Genomic DNA, 11384 nt, shown 5'->3' on the forward strand with positions numbered 1-11384 from the left:
ACTAAGTTGTGGAGGACCTCACTAAATAGCTGAGGCTGGCTGTGAACCTGCAATCTTTTTGTCTCAGCCTCCCAAGTTCTAGGATTACAAGGATGTGTCACCATGCCCAGCTTCTGATTTTATTTTTATTTGGAAACAGGGTCTCACTAGGTTGATAAGAGTCTCACTACTTACTCAGGCTGTCCTTGAACCTGAGATAGTCTTGTCTCAGCCTCCCAAGTACTAGGATTATAGTGTGCACCAAAACACTCAGCTTATATTGTGGTAATAGTTATTACATTGTGAATAACGCAATTTTTAAAACATTTGTGCATTGTAGTCCTATATCTTAATGGGGTTCAAGATGGTAGAGGCATACATGCACATATCACTCATTTAGCCCTTCCCCACTAATACAAAAAATTTGAAGCCAGGCATGATGGCACACACTTGTAATCCTAGCATTTGGGAGGCTGAGACAGGAGGATCCGGGTTCACAGACAGCCTAAGCTACTTAGTGAGGTCCTTTGCAACTCAGTGAGACCCTGTTTCAAAATAAAGAATAAAAAATAGGGCAGGGGGTGTAGCTCAGAGGTAAAATGCCCCAGGTTCAATCCCCAATACAGAAAAAAAAAAATATATATATATATATAATTTTTTTTTGAGAAAATATTCTGCCAGTATTGGAAGATGATTATCTGAGTCCTCAAAATAGTCACGGGTGTCACTGACTAGTGAAGTGCTGCCAGGCCTCTATTGTTTCACTTGCATCTTACTATGTTATTAATAGAAATTAAAATGTCAATCAATATTTACCTTGGAACTAAATTTGTTCAGTAATTGTAATCATTAGTTGGCTATAGATACAAGCATTTGGCAAAAATCAGTTAAAGCAATCTGTGAGAATAAATTGGCCATCTGGAATTTTCAATAGAGTACTGTATATTTTATTTTTTGTGTGACATGCATCACTATTTTCAAACTTATATATATATATGTGTATGTGTGCATGCATGCATACACACGTACGTGCGCATGCACACACACACACCCACAACCCCCACCACACACATCTTTTTTCCTGGGCAGCCAGTTGTTAAACATTTACCAGCATACCACTGCTAACAGGCAACTCAAACTTAGCCTGTGCAAGATGAGCTCTTGATTTTCCATCCCAGACCAGTTCCCCTCAGGCTTTCTCATCTCAGTTCAGGGTAATTTTGTCCTTCCAGTTGCTCTGACTGAAAAACCTAAGTTTATCTGTGGCTCTTTTCTTTCTCTTAATAGTCTTATATCCAACCTACTAGGAAAACCTTTGCCTCTACTTTCAAAATATATTTAGAAATCTGACTACTTCCTACCACCCCACTGCCCGTGTGTCCCCTCCTGAGGATTATTGCATAACTTCCTGCTTAGTCTGCTCTTTTCAGTGTTGCAAATAGAGTGTTTCTGTTAACACATAAATTAGAAATGTCATTTCCTGGGCTGGGGATATAGCTCAGTAACAGAGTTCTTTCCTAGCCTGTGCAAGACCCTAGGTTTGATACCCAGTACTGAGAAAAAAAAATGTGCGCGTGTCATTTTCCTAGCTGAAACCCTTCAACGCAGCCGGGTGCACACTTGTAATCCCAGCATTTCGGAGGCTGAGACTGGAGGATCACTGTTCGCGGACAGCCTCAGCTACTTAGTGAGGCCCTCCGCAACTTAGTGAGACCCGATTTCAAATAAGAATTAAAAATAGGCAGGTCGAATGCCCCTGGGTTCCATCCCCAGACCCTCAATAAATAAATAAATAAAAATAAATAAAAGCTTCAATGATTCCTATGTACTCAGAGTCAAAAGCAAAATCTTCACAATGGCTTATAATACCCTACCGTATCTGCCCAGCCATCACATCACCTCCTTGATGTCACTCACTCCACTCCTACCACACTACTCTCTTTCCTCTTTGCTGTGTGTGTGTGTGTGTGTGTGTGTGTGTGTGTGTGTGTGTGTGTGGTACTGGGTAATAAACCCAAGGGCACTCTTCCTCCAAGCCACAATCCCAGTCCTTTTTACGTTGTTGTTTTGAAACAGGGCCTCACTAGGTTGCCGAGAGTCTCTCTACATTGCTAAGGCTGTCTTTGAACCCGCTATCCTCTTGTTTCAACCTTCCAAGTACTGGGATAGCAGGGGTACCACCAAGCCCCTCCTCTTTGCTGTTTTTTGTTTTGTTTTGTTTTTCTGCGGCACTAGGGATTGAACCCAGGGGCATTCTACCTCCAAGCAACACCCTTTTATTTTTTAAACGAGGGACATTCTACCTCTGAGTTACACTGCCAGCCCTGTTTTTTATCCTTTATTTATTTTTCTATTTTTCTTTGCGGTACTTTGCGGTACTCGGAATGGAACCCAGGGGGATTCTACTTCCGAGCTACACTCCCAGCCCTAGTTTTTTTTTTTTTTTTTTTTTTTAGTACTGGGGTTCTTGGAAGCCTTTCTACCCCCGGGCTACACTCCCAGACCTATTTTATATATATTTTTGAAACAGGGTCTCTTAAGCCAGCGCAGCTGGCTTCGAACCGGCGCGATCCTCCTGTCTCTGCCTCCCAAGTGCGGGGATTATAAGCGTGCGCTACCACTCCCGGCCCTATTTTTGTTCTTTATTTTGAAACAGGGTCTCACAGAGTTGCAAAGGGCCTCATTAAGTAGCTGAGGCTGTCCTCGAACTGTGATCTTCCTGTCTCTGCCTCCCAAATGCTGGGATTACAAGTGTGCGTCACCACGCCTGGCTTTTATCCTTTATTTTGAAACAGGGTCTCGCTAAGTTGCAGAGGGCCTCATTAAGTAGCTAAGGCTGGCCAGGAACCTGTGATCTTCTTGTCTCAACCTTCTGAGTACTGGGATTACAAGCATGCACAACCACGCCCCACTCTCTTTGCTATTCTTAAGACAAATCATATAGCTAGACTCAGTGGCACACACCTATAATTCCAGTACTTTAGGGGAGTCTGACACAGGAGGATCAAAGTTTGAAAGCCAGCCTCAGAAACTTCATCAGATCCTGTTTCAAAAAAAAAAAAAAAAAAGGTGCTAGGGGAACCACACATGGATTATAGGCATGTTCCACCATGCTCAGCCTCTTTTCTGTTCTTAAATCATGTGCCAGGCATGGTGGCACAAGCTTGTAATCCCAGTACTTGGGAGGCTGAGACAGGAGGATTGCATGCTCAAGGACAGCCTGAGCAAGTAGTGAGACTCTCATCAACCTAGAGAGACCCTATTTCAAAATAAAAATAAAATAGAGCTGGGGGTATAGTTCAGAGGTAGAATGCTCCTGGACTCAATCTCCAGTACCACAAAACAAAACAAAACAACAAAAATCATGTAGCCAGGTTCAATAATCCCAGTACTTCAAGGAGGTGGAAACAGGTGAATTACAGGTTCAAGGCCAGCCTTAGCAATTTAGTGAGACCCTCAGCAACTTAGTGAGACCGTTTCAAAATTTAAAAAATAAAATAGGGAAGATAGGCATTGTAGTGTATACTTGTAATCCAAATACTTGGGAGGCTGAGACAAGAGGATCTGGGTTCCCAGCTACTTAGTAAGGCCCTCTGCAACTTAGTGAGACCCTGTTTCAAAATAAGAAATAAAATAATTGGGCTTGGGGGTGTGGTTCAGAGGTAGAATGCCCCTGGGTTCAATCTCCAGCACCACAAAAAAAAAAAAAAAAAAAAAAAAAAAAAATTAGGGTTGGGTGTAGCTCAGAGGTAAAATACTCTTGGGTTCAATCTCCAGTACCATAAAAAAGAAAGAAAAAAGCCGAGCGTGGTGGCTCACACTTGTAATTCCAGCATTTGGGAGGCTGAGACAGGAGGATCGTGGTTTGCAGACAGCCTCAGCTACTTAGTGAGGCCCTTGGCAACTTAGTGAGACCCTGTTTCAAAAGTAAAGACTAAGCAGGGCCAGGTGGCACATGCTTGTAATCCCAGCATTCGGGAGGCAGAGACTAAAGGACCTCGGTTCAGGGACAGCCTCAGCTACTTAGTGAGGCAATTTGCAACTCAGTGAGATCCTGTTACAAAATATATAAAGACTAAAAAATAGGACTGGGGGTGTAGCTCGGAGGTACAATGCCCCTGGGTTCCATCCCCAGTACAGCAAAAAAAAAAAAAAAAAAAAAAAAAGCCAGGCGTGGTGGCGCACGCTTGTAATCCCCACACTTGGGAGGCTGAAACAGGAGGATTACACAGGTTCAGAGCCAGCCTCAGTTACTTAGTGAGGCTCTCAGCAACTTAGTGAGACCCTGTTTCCAAATATTTGGAATATATTTATATTTATATTTGTATTTATATTTATATTTAAATAGGTCTGGGAGTATATCCCGGAGGTGGAAAGCCTCTGGGTTCCACCCCTAGTACTACACACACACACACACACACACACACACACACACAGACTAAAAAATAGGGCTGGGGGTGTAGCTCAGAGGAAGAATACCTCTGGGTTCAATCCCTAGTAACACACACACACAAAAGTATTATATGTTTTATATTATAAGTTTCAGGACTGTTTGTTTTGTGGTATCTGTGATGGAACCTGGGGTATTCTACCTCTGGGTTTTATTTTATTATTATTGTTATTATCTTTTTTGGGGGGGTACTAGGTAATGGAACCAGGGGCATTCTACCTCCAAGCAACACCCCCAGCCCTATTTTTTATTCTTTATTTTGAAACAGGGTCTCATTGAGTTGCAAAGGGCCTCACTAAGTACCTGAGGCTGTCTGTGATTCACGATCCTCCTGTCTCAGACTCCCAAATCCTGGGATTACAAGCATGCATCACCATGCCTGGCTTTATTTTTATTTTTATTTTTATTTTTATTTTTTGTGGTATTGAGAATTGAGCCCAGGGTCACTCTACCTCCAAGCTACACCCCCAGTCCTATTTTCTCTTTATTTTGAAACAGTCTCACTAGGTTGATGAGAGTCTCAATAAATGGCTGAGGCTGTCCTCAAACCTACATCCCTCCTGTATCAGCCTCCCAAGTACTGGTATTGCAAATGTGTGCCACCACATTGGACTTATTTTTGAAACACAGTCTCATTAAGTTGCTAACAGCCTTGCTAAATTGCTGTGGCTGGCCTCAAACCTGAGATCCTCCTGTCTCAGACTTCAAAGTACTGGAATTAAAGGTGTGAGCATATAGGGCTTGTTTGTTTTATAGACAAGGTCTGTCTGTGCTGTTCAGGTTGGCCTTGATTGAGTTCCTGGGCTCAACTTATCCTCCTGCCTCAGTCTCTTGAGTAGCTGGGGTTGCAGGTGAGTACCACTGTGCTCAGCTGTAAGTTTTAGTTTTTATAAATAAATTGAGTGGGGCACAGTGGTATATACCTGTAATCCCAGTTCTTAGGAGGCTGAGACAGGAGGTTTGCAGGTTTGAGGACAGTTCCAGCAAGTAGCGAGACTCTCATCAACCTAGCAAGACCCTGTTTTAAAATAAAAATAAAATAGGGCTGGGAGTATACCTTGGAGATAGAATGACCCTGGGTTCAATCCCCAGTACCACAAAAACAAACAAACAAAGAAACAAACAAACTGGCCATTTGAAATTGGAGTGCGACTTCCGGGAAGATGGCGACCGAGAAAAGCGGGGCTTAAGAGCTCCGCTAACAACAAATCTCCATTACCACAAAATCAGCGCCTTTCATAGCCAGAAAACACCATCACCAGTGAAACAAAAAATCACCAGGCTCCAGAGAGAAAGCGGACTGAGAACAGAGCCACAGAGGAGATACACCGGCCTTGCGCCCAAGGACGCGGCAGACGCGGCAGCAGCGCCATATTGCCGGCGGCAGCGGCGAATTCACCAGACGGCCACAGCAAGCCGAGGTGAGCCACTGCAGAACAGCTAGGTGAGATTTCTCCGCGCAGAGAGCATCTACAGCTCCCAGTGGCCGAACTCAGCACACGCTGCAGGGATTCAGAGTAGAAATCAAAATCAAGAAGAAAAACGCCAGCCCCATAGCCGAGGGCGTAGCAGCGGTGCCATATTGCTACCGGCGGCAGCAGCAGCGAATTCAGCGAGGCCAGTACAGCTACATCTGCGTACTCAAGAACAGTGAGTCAAATTGCGGGCCACAGAGGAGAAATCCCTGGGACTTGACCCAGTGGGGGAGGGGCGGTGGCCGAGATATCACACCATAGGAGAACGTGCAACCTGGCACCCCCCACAGTCTAAAGCAGCCTCTATCTCGACTCTCTGGGTCGGAGACTCTGTGATACAACCCAGTAAAGGAGTAGTGGGGTCTGAGATACTACTGACTCGAGATCCAGAACACCTTAAGGGAAGTCATAGTGACCCAAGGGAAGAACCCAGAGAAGGCACAAACATCCGAAATCATGGGAAAGAGGAATAATACTGGAGCAATGAATGCCCACAACCCCACAACATCAGAACCCGATAAAACAGAAAATCAGAGATTTCTAGAAGATCAAATCAGGAAAATAACTGTAGAAATAATAGAGGTGCTTCGAAAAGAACTCAGAGAGTGCCAAAAAGAGATAAAGGATGCAATTAATGAAGTAAAGGCCTCAATTCAAAGCACAAACAACCGATTAGAACACATGGAGAACAGAATCTCGCTCTTAGAAGATGAGCAATCCAAAAATGAACGCATAGTTTCTAATCTAGAAAAAAATATCCGACAGCAGGAATCTGATATTGAAGAAATGTGGGCCCATTTTAAGAGAGCTAACCTAAGAATAATTGGAATAGAGGAGGGAAAAGAAAGTGAAACCAAAGGGATCAACAATCTCTTCAAGGAAGTAATAGCAGAAAATTTTCCAAACATAGAGCAAGAGGTCGATACAAAGGTCCAGGAAACTTATAGAACTCCCTTTAGACAGGATCAGAGAAGAGGATCCCCACGCCACATAATTGTCAAAATGACCAATGTGGAAGCCAAGCAGAGAATCTTAAAGGCAACAAAAGCAAAGGGCCAAGTGACATTCAGAGGCAAACCAATTAGAATCACTCTGGACTTCCCAAACCAAGTTATGAGAGCCAGAAGGCCTTGGAGTAACATATTCCCAATTCTGAAAGAAAACAACTTCCAGCCAAAAATTTCCTACCCAGCAAAACTTTCTATCAAATTAGATGGAGAAATAAGAAGCTTCCATGACAAACAGAAACTGAAGGAATTTATGTCTTCAAAACCAGCACTAGAGAAAATACTCAAAGAGATTAACTACAAAGAAGAAATAGGTAACACACTCCAGAACTAGAGAAACAAGATTTTCCATCCAACAGACAACTAAGATTGGTTATCTGTGGAGATTCATTATTTATGTTAGTCTTTTACCTATCTCTAAAGGGTATTGTTTGCCTTTATTGTTGTTAATTTTTAGGATTTCTAGTTGGAATATTAATATACCTTCAGATATAGCATTTGGAAATATTTTATCCCATTCTATTAGTAACTTTTAACTCTGTTTACATTGTCTTTGGATATACAATTTTTTTTATTTTTATTTTTTAGGGAGTTTGTATACTCCTCTGTTGCCTGTGCCATTGAAATCATAACCAAGAAATCACTGCCAATTTCAATGTTGTGAGGTTTAATGACCCAGATTTTCTCCTAAAAGTTTATAGTCTTAAGATTTATATTTAGGTCTATTATCTATTTTGAGTTAATATTTGTATATGGGATTAGGTAAGAGTCCAATTTTATTCTTTTCCATGTAATTAATATTTTTTAACAATATTTAGTTAAAAGATTTTTATTTCCACCACCAAATGTTCGTGGAAACCTTGTCAAAAATAACTTGACAATATAGGGAAGAATTTAGCTCTAGGCTTTTATTTAACTCCAATGGTTTATATATCTGCCTTTAGAATAGTACTACACTGTTTCAATTATTGTAGCTTTATATGGTTTGAAATCAGAAAATATATATCTTCTAGCTTTGTTCTTTTTCAAGATCGTTTTGGGTACCTAGAGTCCATATTCCATATTAGGATAGATTTTTTCTGAAAAATAAATATATAAATATATGATAGTTTCACCTAAAAAAAAAATAGAAAAAAATATTCTCTGGTAAGAAAGAAAGCAAAAAGAAATATTGAAATGTTATCTTTAAGTCATCAAAAGCTTGGTATCAGACAAATGAAACTGTTATGTGAGATTATCATTTTTAATTTTAGATAAATTGCCATAATACTAGATGTCAACTACTAAGCCAAGCATGGGAGGGAGGGATAGGGAGAGAATGGGGTGGGGATTGGGTGGGGGCTGACTGGGAAAAGTGTGCATGTATGTCTACAAAAGTATGTATCCTACTATGATGTATGAATACAGTGCACCAATAAAAAAAAATTAAAAAAAAAAAGTAATTGGAGTGCTTTTTATGCCAGAATGTAAATTTAAGAGGTTTTTTGGTCTGTCATTTTTGTCTGTCACTATCTTAAAAGCTCTTAAAATAGTTTCTTTTACATGGTAGACACCAAACTATCTGTTGAATCAATGAAACGTTATGAGCATTTTAAATACCCATGTAGAATGTATTTGAGTTTCTCACAGGAAAGAAGAGTGGGGCTGGATCAGGAGTCCCCAACCCTTCCAGGTGCCCCTGAAAACTGCTTGTACGTGTGTCTCTGCCCGTGGGTCTCCCATTGGTATGCATGGGTCACCCGGAAATCATTTGCTCTTTTAAAATCACTGAAAAGTAGAGGACTGAAAATACAATGATAACATGTACACTGTGGGCTAAAATCAATAGCATCTCATAGTGGATTCTAGCACAGACAAGTAACAGAAGTTACCAGAAGGCTTAAGAGAAATGAGTATTTACCCAGTCTCTACTGTATGCCAGGCAGACCCGGGTGTGCCACCTCAGGACGCTCCCAGCGTGGTGAAGGAGACAGGGAAAATGAACACCTTTGGCCCACTAGCAAAAGAAGGCACAAATGCAGCAGAGTCGGGCTTGGTTAAGTGTGCTAACAGAGGGGGCGATACCTTAGCTGGGTGTTTGTTTGTTTTGATACCCAGATTTTTAGCTGCTGTTTAAAGTATGCATAGGGAAGGGTGAAAGGGCCCCCAAAAGAAACTAACAACATTAACTTTATTTCCCAGTTTAGAAGAAATGCCCATCTGTCTGGATTTTAATGGCAAACAGGCGTGGCTAATCTTGTAAAATTTCTGGGTGTATGAAACAGAATTTGAGAACTGGTTCCTGGGACACAAGGAAAGGCTGAGTGAAAGGGACAGTTGGGAGTGAGAGAAGAGGGATGTGCTTAATAGCTTTAAGACCCATCCCAGGTGTGAGGGCTTCTACCAGACGCCAGGAAGAAGGAAGGGTAGGATACTTTATAAGATGAGGCCATCTTGGTGGTGCAGGAAGACCCCACGCTCGGAAATCTGAAGGGCTGCGTTCCAGTCATATTAGCTGTGTGGACTTGTACTCCGTTTCAAACCTTTGCTTGCCACAACCTAGAGCCAAGGCCCTTCTCAACTGGCCCCTGACCTCGCCAGCCTTATCTGTCTCTCATCTCTTCTCTCCCCAAACAGCCACGCCCTTCTCTTGGGCTCTGAGCTTCCCAGACACCATTCCCTGGCTGACATCTTTGGCCTTCCCCAATCTCAAGAATGCCCATTCCTCTTTCAAGACAAGACTCTGCTGTCACCACCTCAGGGCCTCAAAGCCCTAGAGTTTCTTCTACCCCTAGCATCTGGAAAACATCTGCTTTTGCCCTCTCCTGTCTACTCACCACAGGACAGCCAAGAGGGATCTTTCTACAAAGCAGGAATCACTGCTATACTTTACTGCCTTAAAAAAAAAAAAAAAGAACCTTTATATCTTGGTTTAAAAGCCATAATCCTTACTGCGGCCGGCAGGCTTTGCGCAGCCTCATACCTGCTGCCTCCCACCTTCTCCTCACACCCTTTCTTCTCTCTGCTCCAGCCAGACTCAAACTAGCCTTGTCTGTCAGCACAACATTTCCTTCCCCCTCAAGACCTTTGCACGAGCTGCCCTGCTTCAGCCTGACTGATTTCTACTCATTATTCATCAGAGTCAGCTTGACTCTCCCTGCCTTGGGAAGCCCTCCTTGGGCCTCCAGGCTAGTTTAGGTGGTACTTACCACAATGGTAGTTTTAGAGCCAATTATGAATGATTTGATGGCCATCTCTTCCTGGGTAGGGACCATGCCTGTCTTGTTCACCCCGCATAAGAGGTGCCTAGAGTAAAACATGTACAGAACAGGCACTCTGGACATGTTTGTTGAGCAACTGCAGGAGTGCTCAGCCCTTCCCACATCATTCAACGTTCCAGTTTCCCTGGCTCCTCTGACACCCACCTGTGAGTTCCCGGAAGATTATTAGCACAGGGGCAGCGCCCCACCGTGCTTGGCCCTTCATCGGTGCCACAGTGGTTTTGTTCTTTCTTTTTTCGTGGCACTGGGGATTGAAGCCAGAGGCATTCTACCTCTGGGCCACACCTCTAACCCTACTCTATTTTTTATTTTGAAACAAGGTCTCGCTACATTGCTGAGGCTGGCCTTGTACCCGTGATCCTCCTGTCTTAGCCTCCCAAGTACTGTGACTGAGGAACTAGGTATTGGCTAGGCAGTGCGGGAAGGAGTCTCCCAGAAGGTAAGGGTTAAGAAAAACAAAATATAGCTCTCCCTCCCCCAGGAGGAAGGTGGTTCCGTGTTGTTCATCGGACCTGAACACGAACAATTACATGTGGAGGAGGGGAGCCGAGATGTCAGGAGCCAAAGATCTATGTGCCCAACCTTACACTCATGGGCTGTTGCTACATATAGACCAGGGAGCAGACATGCAGAACAGTCTTGTGACTTCAGGGAGCCAAAGGCCATAGATGACAGATTAAGTAAGTCAAGAAAAACAAGACGGGAAGCAGGGATGTTTCTCACTGGTCAATGTCTATACAAAGGGGCGTCTAACATACAGATATGTTCAGTACCAAAATTGGCCACCCTCTCGGGACCCCGCCCCCATGTGGGACCTTACCCCTGCTTCTCTTTGGCAGACCTAGTGGACTTTGGGGAATGGTGGTGTGCAGTAGACGGTGTGTGGCCTGGGCTATACTCAGGCAGTGCCAGAAGGCCCCGCTGGACTGTAGAGTCTGCCAAGGCCCCCAAAGGTGATCTGCCTCTCCTCTTGCTTGCTGCTTTTTTATTTTATTTATTTATTTATTTATTTATTTATTTATTTATTTATTTTGTGTGTAGTATTAGGGGTGGAACCCATGGGGCTTTTCTACCCTTGGGCTACATGCCCAGACCTATTTTATACTTTATTTGGAAACAGGGTCTCACTAAGTTGCTGAGAGCCTTACTAAGTAGCTGAGGCTGGCTTCGAACCTGTGCGATCCTCCTGTCTCAGCCTCCCAAGTGCTGGGAT

The sequence above is a fragment of the Muscardinus avellanarius genome (genome assembly GCF_963383645.1).
Source record: "Muscardinus avellanarius genome assembly, chromosome: 3".
In the NCBI taxonomy this organism is placed as follows: domain Eukaryota; kingdom Metazoa; phylum Chordata; class Mammalia; order Rodentia; family Gliridae; genus Muscardinus; species Muscardinus avellanarius.